This window comes from Ailuropoda melanoleuca, chromosome 7 (genome assembly GCF_002007445.2).
Source record: "Ailuropoda melanoleuca isolate Jingjing chromosome 7, ASM200744v2, whole genome shotgun sequence".
Lineage (NCBI taxonomy): Eukaryota > Metazoa > Chordata > Mammalia > Carnivora > Ursidae > Ailuropoda > Ailuropoda melanoleuca.
The window spans coordinates 32921944-32935202 of record NC_048224.1 but is presented as its reverse complement, the minus strand read 5'-3'; the positions used below and the strand labels follow the sequence as shown (position 1 = coordinate 32935202).

Sequence of the window (13259 nt, the reverse complement as noted above, 5' to 3'; positions counted from 1 at the left end):
TGGAATATGTCATATATGCTATGTAAATGACTACAAAATTGAACAAGTTTATGAGTAGGAAATGATGGAACCAGTCCCCTTCTTTGCAAGTGACATGACTATATACTATTCTTAGGGTATTCATAATGTGACAAGAAAGGACCTGGGGAGCTGTCCTGATGGTCTCAAACCTCTCCCTGTGATTATTTATAAACTTGAAGCTGTTATCTCCATATGGAGTAAGATTTTTTATTCATTTGCATCTGATTTTAATCCCATCCTTTATGTAATAGCAGATATTTTTTTTAAGACTTTTGATGTGTAGGCTATACTGGGAAACAATTATCTACATTTTATAAACACAATTACTTACTACCTTTGTTCTAAACAATTTTCATGGATGTTTATGTAGTGAACAGTCATGGAAAACAGAGATTATGTCTCCCTCCCAAACAACGGGAAAGCATGCTTCCTGTCCAGTGTAACTAAGGTTCAGGTTCTTCTCCTCTATTGCAATCTATCACATATGGGTGGGTCACCTGGCCCTCTTTGCCTTCCTCTGTGGGCACTGGGGCTTGGAGGACTAGCACAAGAAAATAATGATACTGGGGTTACTGGAGTCTTATACAGTCCACCAACCTCCATAGAAATGCTGCAGGATAAATTTTTAGCTTGCAAGGAAGGTAAAATCTCTTAACTCTCCACAGTTCTCTTCTGGGTCAATTTTTCCTTCATTGATACCTTGTGGTATAAATTAACAATATCATTAATAGTGGATAGTGTGCTTATATACTCACTTTTGAGCACATTGGCTATTATTAAAGTCAACTTTCTCAGCTTTGTTAATTGACAGTGTAAAGAGGGCATCTCCTTGTTTGGATATGTATATTTTTATAGTTACTGAAGAAGTATTGCATGGTGTTATAATTACCTTTGTTTACTCCTAAAATAGACTCAACCTCCATAGCCAAAGACACTGTCTAAAGTAGTCTTTATTTGGTGTGATCTAACTCACTCACTGACCACATCTATTAGGTAATCAGAAAATATTTAGAATTGAATGAAGAAAAGGATGTGTTGTTTTATGGGCTGCCCAGACCTTTTCTGGGACTTAATTTTTATTCTCTAAATTAACTATTCCTTTGTTATTTAATTTTCCTGAAAAGTCAACATTTTTCTTAAAAATTCATGAGTTTTCAGAGGATCATAGGGGAAGAAAAGAAAAAATAAAACAAGACAAAATCAGAGAGGGAGACAAACCATGAGACTCTTAATCATAGGAAACAACCTAAAGGTAGCTGGAGGGGAGGATGGTGGGAGGATGGGGTAACTGGGTGATGGACATTAAGCAGGGCACATGATGTAATGAGCACTGGCTATTATATAAGACTTACGAATCACTGACCTCTACCTCTGAAACTAATAATACACTATATGTTAATGAAAAAAAATTCACAAGTTTTTTTGAGAGTCATTTACCATTAGCAATCTGCTCCCTTTCTTCTGAGTAACGTTTCTTTTCTTTGGCTGTCAGTTGAAGTAATCCTTCGTTTCTAACTTTACAAAAGAGAAAATTGATCATTTATAAGTCGTTTCACTCTGACAGCCCTGAAGAAGGAATCTTATGTTTTCTAGTCATCTGTTCCTTAAAGCCTAACAAATGCTTGTCTTCAGTTCAACACACTCATCTTCTTATCTAGCATCTGTCTCTTCCATTAGCTTTGATGTTTTTTGTTTACCCTTTTGGACCAATTTACTTCCGTAATGTATGAATGGAGAAATTTCATTTGCTTCAGTGATTTTTATCCCAGCACAGTTGAAAGCTTGTTTTCTGTAGGCTGATGTTAGCAGTGATTTCTGAAAGTCTTATTCACATATACCAGATTGGCTTGCTTCTTCAAATCTCTTTTCAAAAAATAAATATTACCTATATATTGAACTGATTTAAAATTGTATATCTGTATTTATACACATCGATATATATTATTCTCATATGTATATTAAATATTGTATTTTGGTACAAACTTTCTGTGCAACAAATTGCCCATTTAAATCAAGAATCTCAAAAAATGAAAAATCTACCTCTTCTAAAATTATCCTAAGGGCATCACCTGAAATAGAGTAAAAAATAAAGCTTTATGCTCAGAGATGGTCATTGCAGCATTATTTCTACAGACTGAAACTTTCAGAAACCTTAAATATCCAGCATTAAGGACATTAAATAATTAGAAATGTTTAGAAGAATCTTAGTTAACATTGAAAATGTGTATGTGAAAAAGCAGAAGTTTTAAAGAAAGCACTTTGAAGTGCTATTAATCATTATATTTGGGAGATGAAACCAGTTTAATGAAATTTTTTATTTAACGATGTGTTCCAAAGACTTATTTTGCTTCTCTGTAAAATAGGAATAATAAATATAGTTCTCTGATAAAGTTGAGTTTTTTTGCAAGACATTGAGAGGTAATGGATGCAAATTGCTTATTATAGTGTATTACACATATTAAACATATCATTAGAAATAGCTGTTATTGGGGTGCCTGGGTGGCTCAGTCAGTTAAGCGTCTGCCTTCAGCTCAGGTCATGATCTCAGGGTCCTGGGATCGAGTCCTGCATCGCGCTCCCTGCCCAGCAGCTTCTCCCTCTCCCTCTGCCCCTCACCACTGCTCATGTGCTCTCTCTCTCTTGCAATCTCTCTTTAAAAGATTCTATTTATGTATTTGTCAGAGAGAGAGAGCAGAGAGAAAGAAAGAGAGCACAAGCAGGGGAAGCAGCAGACAGAGGGAGAAGCAGGCTCCCCACTGATCAAGGAGCCCAATGTGGGACTCAATCCCGAGACCCTGGGATCATGACCTGAGCTGAAGGCGGACACTTAACCGCATAAACCACCTAGGCATCCCTCAAAAAAACCCACAAAAAACCAAAAAAACTCTTAAAAAAAAAAAAGAAACAGCTGTTATTATTGCCTGGAATAATCATTCTTTTAATATATTTTTTAGTATCTATCACTGAATAAAAACCAATATTGTGTTTCCCACTCCCCCAGCATTATTTTCAAAGTCAGAAACTGAGATTCAGTTAGGTTAACTAGTCCAAAGTCATTCTAGGATTGAGACGGTCAGGATTCTAACATCTGTCAGAATTTTATCCTTGATAGGCATGCAACCATTGCCACCATCTGAATATGTCTTCTCAACATGGCAAACTGGGAAAGACTTGGAAAGAGTGCTCACATATCATTTGCTAAAAAATGAATCCCATAAACTTCTCTACTAGACTGTAACTTGTATGAAATCTGTGGGGTGGAGTGCTCATTATTACCAATTATTAAACTCACATGTGTATGGGATTGATTTAGACATTAAATGACTCATGAAACTCACCAACTAAGTTAGATTAGAACAGATAATGTAAGCCATGTCTTCTAACCATCCCTTTTCTGCACGCAAATATTTTACCAGATAATCACCGTGAATGTGCTCTTTCAGAGGTTAATCTGCAGAGAATAGTTTTAGCAAAGGCACATGCTCCCGTCTGGCTCAAAATCTTTAAAGTATAGGACTGTTATCCAAGATATACAAAGAGCTCTTAAACTCCACAATAAGAAAAGGAACAACCCATTTTAAAAATGGGCAAACTATAAACAACTCTAGGTCCACATATTTGGTAATCCACATGAAATCAACCAATTCCTTGAAAGACACAATCTACCAGAATTCACACAGGAGAAATAAACAACCTGGGTAGGCCTTTGTCTATAAAAGAAATGGAATCAATATTTAATATCCTTACAAAATCGAAAGCACCAGGCCCAAACAGATTCACTGGTGAATTCTTTTTTTTTTTTTTTNAGAGCTCTTAAACTCCACAATAAGAAAAGGAACAACCCATTTTAAAAATGGGCAAACTATAAACAACTCTAGGTCCACATATTTGGTAATCCACATGAAATCAACCAATTCCTTGAAAGACACAATCTACCAGAATTCACACAGGAGAAATAAACAACCTGGGTAGGCCTTTGTCTATAAAAGAAATGGAATCAATATTTAATATCCTTACAAAATCGAAAGCACCAGGCCCAAACAGATTCACTGGTGAATTCTTTTTTTTTTTTTTTAAAGATTTTATTTATTTATTTATTTGACATAGAGAAAGACAGCCAGTGAGAGAGGGAACACAAGCAGGCGGAGTGGGAGAGGAAGAAGCAGGCTCCCAGCAGAGGAGCCTGATGCGGGGCTCGATCCCAGGGATCCAGGATCATGCCCTGAGCCGAAGGCAGACGCTTAACCGCTGTGCCACCCAGGAGTCCCTGGTTTATTTGTTTTTAATTGTCCTATGCATCTCTTCCATTTGGCTGTTCATGAGTTTTATCCTTTATAATAAACTGGTAAACGTAAAAATAAAAAAGAAAAGAAAGAAAAAAGATCAGGGGCTGCCAGAGCCTGGGGCCAGGGAGGGATGAATAGGCAGAGCATCAAGGATTTGGGGGGCTGTGAAACCATTCTGTATAATATTATAATGGTGGAAATGTCACAAAACATTCGTCAAAACTTATAAATCATATAGCATTCCCTATGAGGCAATTAAAAAAAACCTCATAGAATGTGCAAGATTGAACCCTAACATAAACTGTGGACTTTGGGTGATAATGATGTGTTAATGCTAGGTCATAGATAATAACAAATCTGTTTTGGTGGGGGATGGTGACAGTACGAGAAGCCGTGCATGTGTTTAGACAGAGGGTACGTGAGAGCTCTACTTTCTGCTCAATTTTGCTGTGACCTATAACTGCTTTAAAAAATAGTCTATTTCAAAAACCTTTTAAAAGTGTTCAGCGTTTCTGTGATGTGGCTTTTCACCTTGGATATATTATTGGTGTTTTTATTTTCATTGTCATGCTCACCATTGTTACTACTAATAAAATGCAACGGAAAAAAATGAAAAGCAATTACCCATGACTCTTTCTATCTTAATGTAGCATTTTCATTTTTTGTGTATTACTTTTGTGTGTTATTTGCAAACAGCTTATTTCACACAGTTGGTGTCAAGTATAAATTACAATCTATGGGTCTTTTCTGCCACTTGAAATTGTATTACAAATAGTTGTCTCTCCTTTGTCTTCATAATCACCATTTTTCATAGCTGTGTAATATCCCATTATGTTAATGTACCATAATTTAGTAAGCCTTTCCCTATTGTTGAACATTTATTCTATTAAAGAAAATGCTGCACTGAATATTCTTTGGGCATATACCTTCTTTCTTCTGTTGAATTATTCCCTTAGGACAAATTTCCAAACGGAATTACTGTAGCAAGAGCCATGAAAATCTTTGTTTTTTGCTACATATTAGCATATTCCTTTCAGAAGTAATCTATACTGAAATGAGTAGAGTACAAATACACTGATTTAACTGTAATTTTTTTTTTTTTGCATTAGACACTATCACCTCTAATGATGACTTATTAGTTACTGTGGAAATGTTTTAAACTGATTTAATCATTTTATTAAAACTTTGGCTATTTAATAATAACATCTACATAGGAATGTCAGTATTACCATATTTCCTGATAGTAATCCTATACTCATCTATGTTTGAACACCAAAGAAGAAGAAATAAATAGTTGAGGCAAGTTGATTAATGATTGGCAATTATGTCTTAACACGCATAAGTATATGGTTCTGAAAATTTGAAAGTAGCTCTGTGTCTGAAGTAACTTAAACCCTTACTTTGGTAATTGTGTTAAAATAATTGATCTGTTTAGAATAACTCTGCATAAATATTGCAAACATTAAGATGATCTCTGTTTAATTAGGTAACTTACAAATCCAGAAGTTTGAATTTCACATTACTAAGAGTGACGGGTGAGGGCAGTAGCAGACCTTTAGCTTTTCTTCATCACGGATTCTGCTTTTTCATTGTTCCAAAGTAGACGTGGCTTTGAGAATGCAGATTGAGCAGACTGACTCAGCAGCGCTGGGATAGAGTTAGTATTTAAAGTTCAGTCAAATACCAAAAGGCCCAGAGGTTTTCTTCTGCACTAAAATAGTAAATCCTATTAGTTAGAAAACCAGAAGAGAATAGGGTACCTCACCATCTTACCCACACAGTTCCTTCATGTTTTCATGGATAGCATTGCCTTTCCCAGTGGTTTTGCAGATTAGATGAATCCAACATCCGCTATTGACTATGCTTGTGAATATTGAGTTGATAAAACTCATTTGGTCAAAGTTAATATATTTCTACCTATTTGGGCAATTTCTAAATGCATTCTCCAAATAAACACTCAGAAACACTGGTCCGGCCTGTACCTTTCTGACAAATGTATGGGTTTCATGATAAATGAAGTTGGAATTTCTTTTCACTCTCCAACATTAAGTTGGTGGTTGCCTTAAGGCAACACCAATTTATAAGTGTTTTAGATTTTTTTTTTTTATGGACTAAGCAGTATTAAATTTCTGAAGAGATGACGCTCTGAGATGGGTAGGTGAAACTGACCTTGTGCTGTACACAAATAGGAAAATTCAACTATTTTATTTTTCTTAGGCTGACCAATGTCCACAGTGAATATTTATATCGGAAAGTATAAATATGTGAAATGGATGAACATATTTTCCCAGAGAAATCAGTTCTTTGCATGGATAATTAATACTTATGGATTCAGGAAACTTATTAAGATAAATCATCAGGGAGATAGACTCTCTACTGTGTCCCAAGTAATAAGTATATTTTATTAACATTTATTTGACCAGCAGCAAGTCTAGAATTAAAGATAAAATTAGTAACTTAAAACTGAAATGAGTTTTTTATTTCAATTTCATGCACAAAATCACATAAAAAAACACAATACCATATGGTATTGTAAATTGGAAACCATTCTGGAGACAAATAGATTTAGGCCAAAAAATAAGTGATATTCTTTTGTAGAAGAAATTTCCTTCACTCTCCTAAGTCTTTGATAATATGATTGGACAATTCATTTTAATTTGGCTGAAATACTAGAGCAAAACTGTTTAAAATATTAAGTGTATATCATATATATATATATGATTTTTAAAAATTCTAGTTGTTTTATATTTTTCTTGCCAAATTACTGTAGGGCCTCTATAGTGCTTTTTCATGGAAGCACTGAATAGAATATTTTGGTGAATCCTATTTATACACACACACACACATACACGAAAATATACACATAATTTTTAAATATTTAAGTAAGAGTGGTAATTATTTTGTGATAGGTGTTTGGTAAGAAAGTTATGCTTTTTTACTCCTCCCAATTATTATTACAGAGAAGAAATAATGACATTCAGAAATGTTCTTGTTAAGCCCAGATTCATTACAAGTAGCGTGAATTATTGATTTTAATGATTTAAAAGGTTCAATCTCTAGCATAGGGGTTTATCTCCCATGTAAAACATACCCGTGTTCATGGTCTTGAACTTTTTGTCATCAGCCATCCCTGTGCTCTGGTATGTGGATAATTACACAGCTTGGGGAAGCACTGCGGCATAATAAAATACGCAGTACAGAGAACAATGCTCTTGTTCTGTCTCTACTCTGAGTAATTTCCTCCTCCTCTTCCTCTTCCTCTTTTTGGAAATCAGGTTAACCATAGGGTGGTGATTTAGACTCCCTCATTTCAAGTTCTTGCTTCTCTGTGTATTAACTACTTAAGTTACTTAATATCCCTGAGGCTCCATTTCATCAATAGTAAAATAGAGATGTTAATAATAATATCTATTATGTATTAAATGGTATTAATAATAGTACCTTCAATGGTTGTTGAAAATTTTAAATGAATTAGTGAATGTGATATGTTTAGACGCAGTACCTCAAATATAGCAAGCTTTCTATGAGTGTTACTTGTGATGACTGTCACCATAATTAATAATTTAACATTACTCAAATGATAACATTTTCTTTCCACAAAAAGCATAGTATCTGACTTACTTCATGGTCTTTCATTCCTCCCTCTTCTGAACTCTGCATTGTGTTAGAAGCTCTAAATGTACCTACAAGAAAAAATATCATTTTGGAGAAGAATAGAAAATATTCAAGTAAAGAACAAAGGATTGAGGTTAGAGCTAAAGATAAAATAAACCTTTAAAATGTTTTGAAAGTTAGCTCCAATGATCAAAAGAATGAAAAATTTCCATGTGAGGTTAAACAAATGAACTAGCTCTCAAATATTTTAAAATCAATTCTTAGAGAAGATATTAGCTAAGGCCATACGTTATGGGTCCTCAATTTTCTTTCTAGGGCTGAGTTCGAAACTGTGTTCAGACTTTAGATTAACGATCATTACTTTCTCTATAGGAGTCAGTGAAGTTAAGAGGGAATGGTCAGGCTTTAAAACCAGAGAATCCCTTTTAACTGAGGGACTCTGAGTAAATGACTTAACTCTCATGGGCCTCAGGTTTTCAAAAGATGAAATATAAATGGCATATGCTTATTTTAAATAATGCTAATACTAAATTCTTGGAATGATGTATATAAAATAAATAATATATATTATATATAATATAGGTAATAAATAATATATACAGTTAATACCTACAATAATAAATGTATTATATATATACAATACATACATACATACAATAATATATGTATTATATATAATATATATATACATATATATGTGTGTGTGTGTATATACATATTTGGGGAAGGCATATAACCTTATCTTTGGCTTATCTTCCAAATCTAACTCATGAATAAATGTGTTATGGAGCACATTATGAAGCCATTGGTTTTCTTTATAGAAAGCAACTCTGAAAGGCCATGGTTTACAGCATACCTCACAAAATGTTTTCATCTAAAGTTTTAAGTCTGTGTGAATGGTAACTGCTTCTGGGAACTCTGAATTGAGCAAGATTTGAAGATAGGTTCAGACTCAATGCAAGAGTGGGCCATAATCAACTATTCCCAAATACCAAATATTTTAAAAACATCCCAAATGACTTTACAGCCAGTACTGGGCTGACCTGCTCAACCACCCAATTTGAATATAATCATTAAAACACAAGTAGTGTAAAAACAAAGAAAATTATACTTAAGCAAATCAAAGACAAACCCCTGAAAAACAAAGATAAACACAAAATTTAGAGAGCAGATTTTATACATGGGGAGATAACAATCAATGGGACTTCTAATTTCTTACTAGAAAAAATAGAGTTCAGAAGACAGAATTTATATCTTATGAAATATCTTTCAAGAATGAAGGTAAGATAAAGACATTTCTAGATAAACTAAAACTAACAGTATGTCACCAGCAGACCTACATTACAAGAAATGTTAAAAGGGTGCCTGGGTGGTTCTGTCGGTTAAGGGTCTAACTCTTGATTTTGGCTCAGGTAATGACTTCAAGGTTGTGAGACTGAGCCCCATGTTTGGCTCTGCACCTAACGGAGTGGGGGGGAGTCTGCTTGAGATTCTCTCTCTCCTCTCCCTCTGCTTCTCCACCCCCTCACCCACTCAAGTGCTCTCCCTCGCTTTTGCTCTCTCTCTAAAATAAATGAATAAATCTTAAAAAAAGAAAAAGTTTTTCATGCCATACAGAAATGATACCAGATAGAAATTAGCTCCTTAGGAAGGAATAGTACCAGAAATAGTTTATTTATCTATTTATTTAAAGTATATATGATTAGCTAAAACAACATTGTAACATACTATGCTAAGTAACATATATAGATGTAATGCACATAGAAACCATAGCACAAAGTGGATAATTCAAGGTTCATACATTTTATGTGAAGAGGTATATGAACTCTAATCACTTTGGGAGACACTACAGAAAGAAACCTCTAAAAATTAATACCAAGAGGTATAGCAAAGAGTCAAAAGATAAAAGAGAACTCAAAAAAAGAAAAATTTGATTAACATGAAGTTCAGAAATGAGTAACAGAGGAACAAAGAGTAGAAATTATAAACAGAAAACAATTAGTAAAATGGGATAAACATAATCATATCTACAATTACACAAATTTACCCATTTATAATTACATAAATGTAAATCAGCCAATTACTATAACATGCATATATGAGTGAAAACGAAAAAAAAATCTCAGCAAAACCTAAATATTTGCTGTTTAGAAGTGATGCACTTAAAATATAAAGACACACAGGGGTTGAATTCAAAGGGCGCAAAAAGAAATACCAAGTAAATAATAAGGATAATATCAGATGGTGGCAACAAAATCTATTACCAGAGATTGAGAGATATCTCAAAATGATAAACAGATTAATTCTGCAGAAAAAATCTCAAAAAAACATGTCTTCCTCCAAAATCAGAGGTTCAAAACACATAAAGCAAAAACTGACAGATATAAAGAGAAAAATAGATAAATGCATAAGCATATTTTGGGATATTAATACCACTCTTTCAGTAACTAATAGAACATCCAGACAAGATATCAGTAAAGACATAGAGTGTCTTTAACCATCTTGATCAAATTGACATTCACAAAAAACTACATTTTAAATGTTTGCCTAATGCACACTTTTTAGAAGGGCACAGCATACATTCAATAAGATAGGACATTTGCTAAGCCATCAAAACAATCTCAATAAATTACAAAAGATTGAAATGTGCAAGAGTTTATCTGTGACCACAGTGGGCTTAAAATCAGGAACAGTGTTATATCCGGAACAATTGTTCCCCAAACAGTTGGAAATTTAAAAACTTCAGGAAAAGCTATAGTGAAAGGAGAAATCGAAAAGGTAATTTTTTGAATGACAATGAAATATAACCATTTGTAAAATTCAGCTAAAGCAATGCTTTGAAGGAAATTTTTAGCTTTAATAACTTATTTTAGAAAAGAAGGAAGATAGAAAATCAGTGCTCTAAAGCAGAGTTTGGTAAACAAGAGTCAGTGGGCCAAATCCTGGTAGAGACTTTTTTATTTCAACAGTCAGATATGGTTATATAGAATACCTTCAACATGCGTATCTATAAAAAATGCCTATCTATAGAATATCCTCAATCTGCAAAGCTTAAACTATTTACTCTTTGTCTCTTTACTAAAAAGTTTCCTCAACCATGACCTAAAGTTCTATTTTAAGAAACTAGAAAAAGAAGATCTAAGTAACCCAAAGTAGAATGGAATTTATAAAGATGAGAGCAGAAATCTGTGAAATAAAAAACAATAGAGACAATTAACACAGGAAAATTTGGCTCTTTGAAAAGATCAACAAAATTCATAAACCTTTATTTAGACTGATCAAGAAAAATGAGAAAGTGCAGAAATTGCTAATATGAGACATTACAAAGCAGATATTGGCAGAAATCCAACAGGCATTAAAAGATTCAAAAGGTAATATTAAGGGGGTGCCTGGGTGGCACAGCGGTTAAGCGTCTGCCTTCGGCTCAGGGCGTGATCCCAGCGTTATGGGATCCAGCCCCACATCAGGCTCCTCTGCTATAAGCCTGCTTTCCTCTCCCACTCCCCCTGCTTGTGTTCCCTCTCTCGCTGGCTGTCTCCATCTCTGTCGAATAAATAAATAAAATCCTTAAAAAAAAAAAGGTAATATTATGAACAACTAACTTTAAGCTAATAAATTTAACAATTAAGATCAAATGGATAAATACCTTATAAGGTACAACTTAAAATAATTGATACAAGATGGATTAGAAAAACTAAACTCTATATCTAGCAAAATAATGGAATTTGTTACTGAAGAAAGGGCACATATTCGGGGAGGGGGGGTGGAGAACAGAAAGAGTGAGAGAGGGGTGAGAGAGAAAGAAATTCCAGGGCCAGATGGCTTCATTGATCAATTCTTTGAAAGATGTCTCCAGTTCATCTTTCTAGCTACCTTCCTTCATCATTCATGTTCTGCAATCTCATTTCATATATGAGGCTTCTCTTAGAGATTCATTGCTCCCCACCCTTGAAATTTTCATGCTGTACCTTTAAAGGAATCCCGGTGTGAGTCTATCTCCCTTATTGTCCTACTCCTGTTTGCTCCCCTTATCCACATCAACACAGCAGTCTTCCTACTTCTCTAGGTTATATATAGTAACCTCTTCTGTCCCAAGATGGCATATGCCCTGCTGTCTTCATAGAGACCATAAAGGGAGAGGAGGCCAGAAGGAAAACATAAGGGAAGAAAAAAAAATATGACCTCCTTTAAAGTGATTTTCTTTATATTTAGCTTTATTCCAGGGCTCATGATAAAATATAGATTACCAAGGTAAAAAGCCCATAGGGGCCAGTAGGGAACATAACATGCGTGCATCAAGCTAGATCTAGGATCAAAAAATAATGGAGATTCTGGCAGCAGGGGGAATGCATTCTCCTCATCACAGCATTTAAAGTTTGCTTCTTATTTTTCTCGTTTTAGCACAGCAGACTTCGAAATAGTCTGGTTGGCTGTCAGTTTGTTGTCTACAATTTAGTCATATTGTCTACATTTTTGCCAGTTTGAATTGTTCCACTTTATTTATTGATAAATATGCAAGAATACTACTTCCAAGAGAAGATAAAAGGTCACTGAGTCTACATCAGACAAATCCTAGTGAAAAAATTGAGCAAAAGCACATGTGGAAAATGAAGGAATGAGTCAGGAGGCACACAAAAATACAAAGACTACTGAAGTATATATTACTAAGCATTTGTTTAACCTTTGACAAATAACAAAACACAGGGCCACCAGATACATTGTTTTATAATCTTGACAGCAACTTTGAACTAGGCAAGGTAATATTTATTAATTTCTTTTTTATATTCTAATTTCTTATGAAAAGGATTTAGGATGGCTAAGACTAAGTACATAAAGTAATATAAAAAATATTTGGGGCACCTGAGTGACTCAGCTGGTTAAGTGTCCAACTCTTGGTTTCAGCTCAGGTCATGATCAGGGTCCTGGGATCAAGCCCAGTACCAGACTCATGCTCAGCATGGAGTCCACTTGGGATTCTCTCCCTCTCCCTCTGCCTCTCCCTCCCCATTTGTGTGTGTGCTTGCTCTCTCTCTCTCTCTAAGATAAATAAATAAAATCTTTAAAAAATACATTTAAGCAAGAGATGAGACTTTAAGTCTCGGAAATACAATAGATTTGAAGATGAAATTCGTACCCTGGATATATACCATAAATTTATACACATTTGCTAAAGATGGACATTAGTTGTGCTCTAAACTGATGAACCACTATTAATACTATAATTCATAGTGCACATAAGATAAAAACCCATACTGATGTTTAGGATGAATCTATTTCTGGAAGAAAAAAACCACAAATGAATTTCTCTTATGGGTCCTCATAGAGGGCATGTGGGCA

At 34.4% G+C, this 13259-nt stretch overlaps 1 pseudogene; it reads left to right on the top strand.

Moving 5' to 3' along the window:
• Nucleotides 1–400: 400 nt before the first annotated feature.
• The window catches only part of LOC100470129, a 40593-nt pseudogene continuing 27734 nt past the window's right edge, over nt 401–13259 (top strand).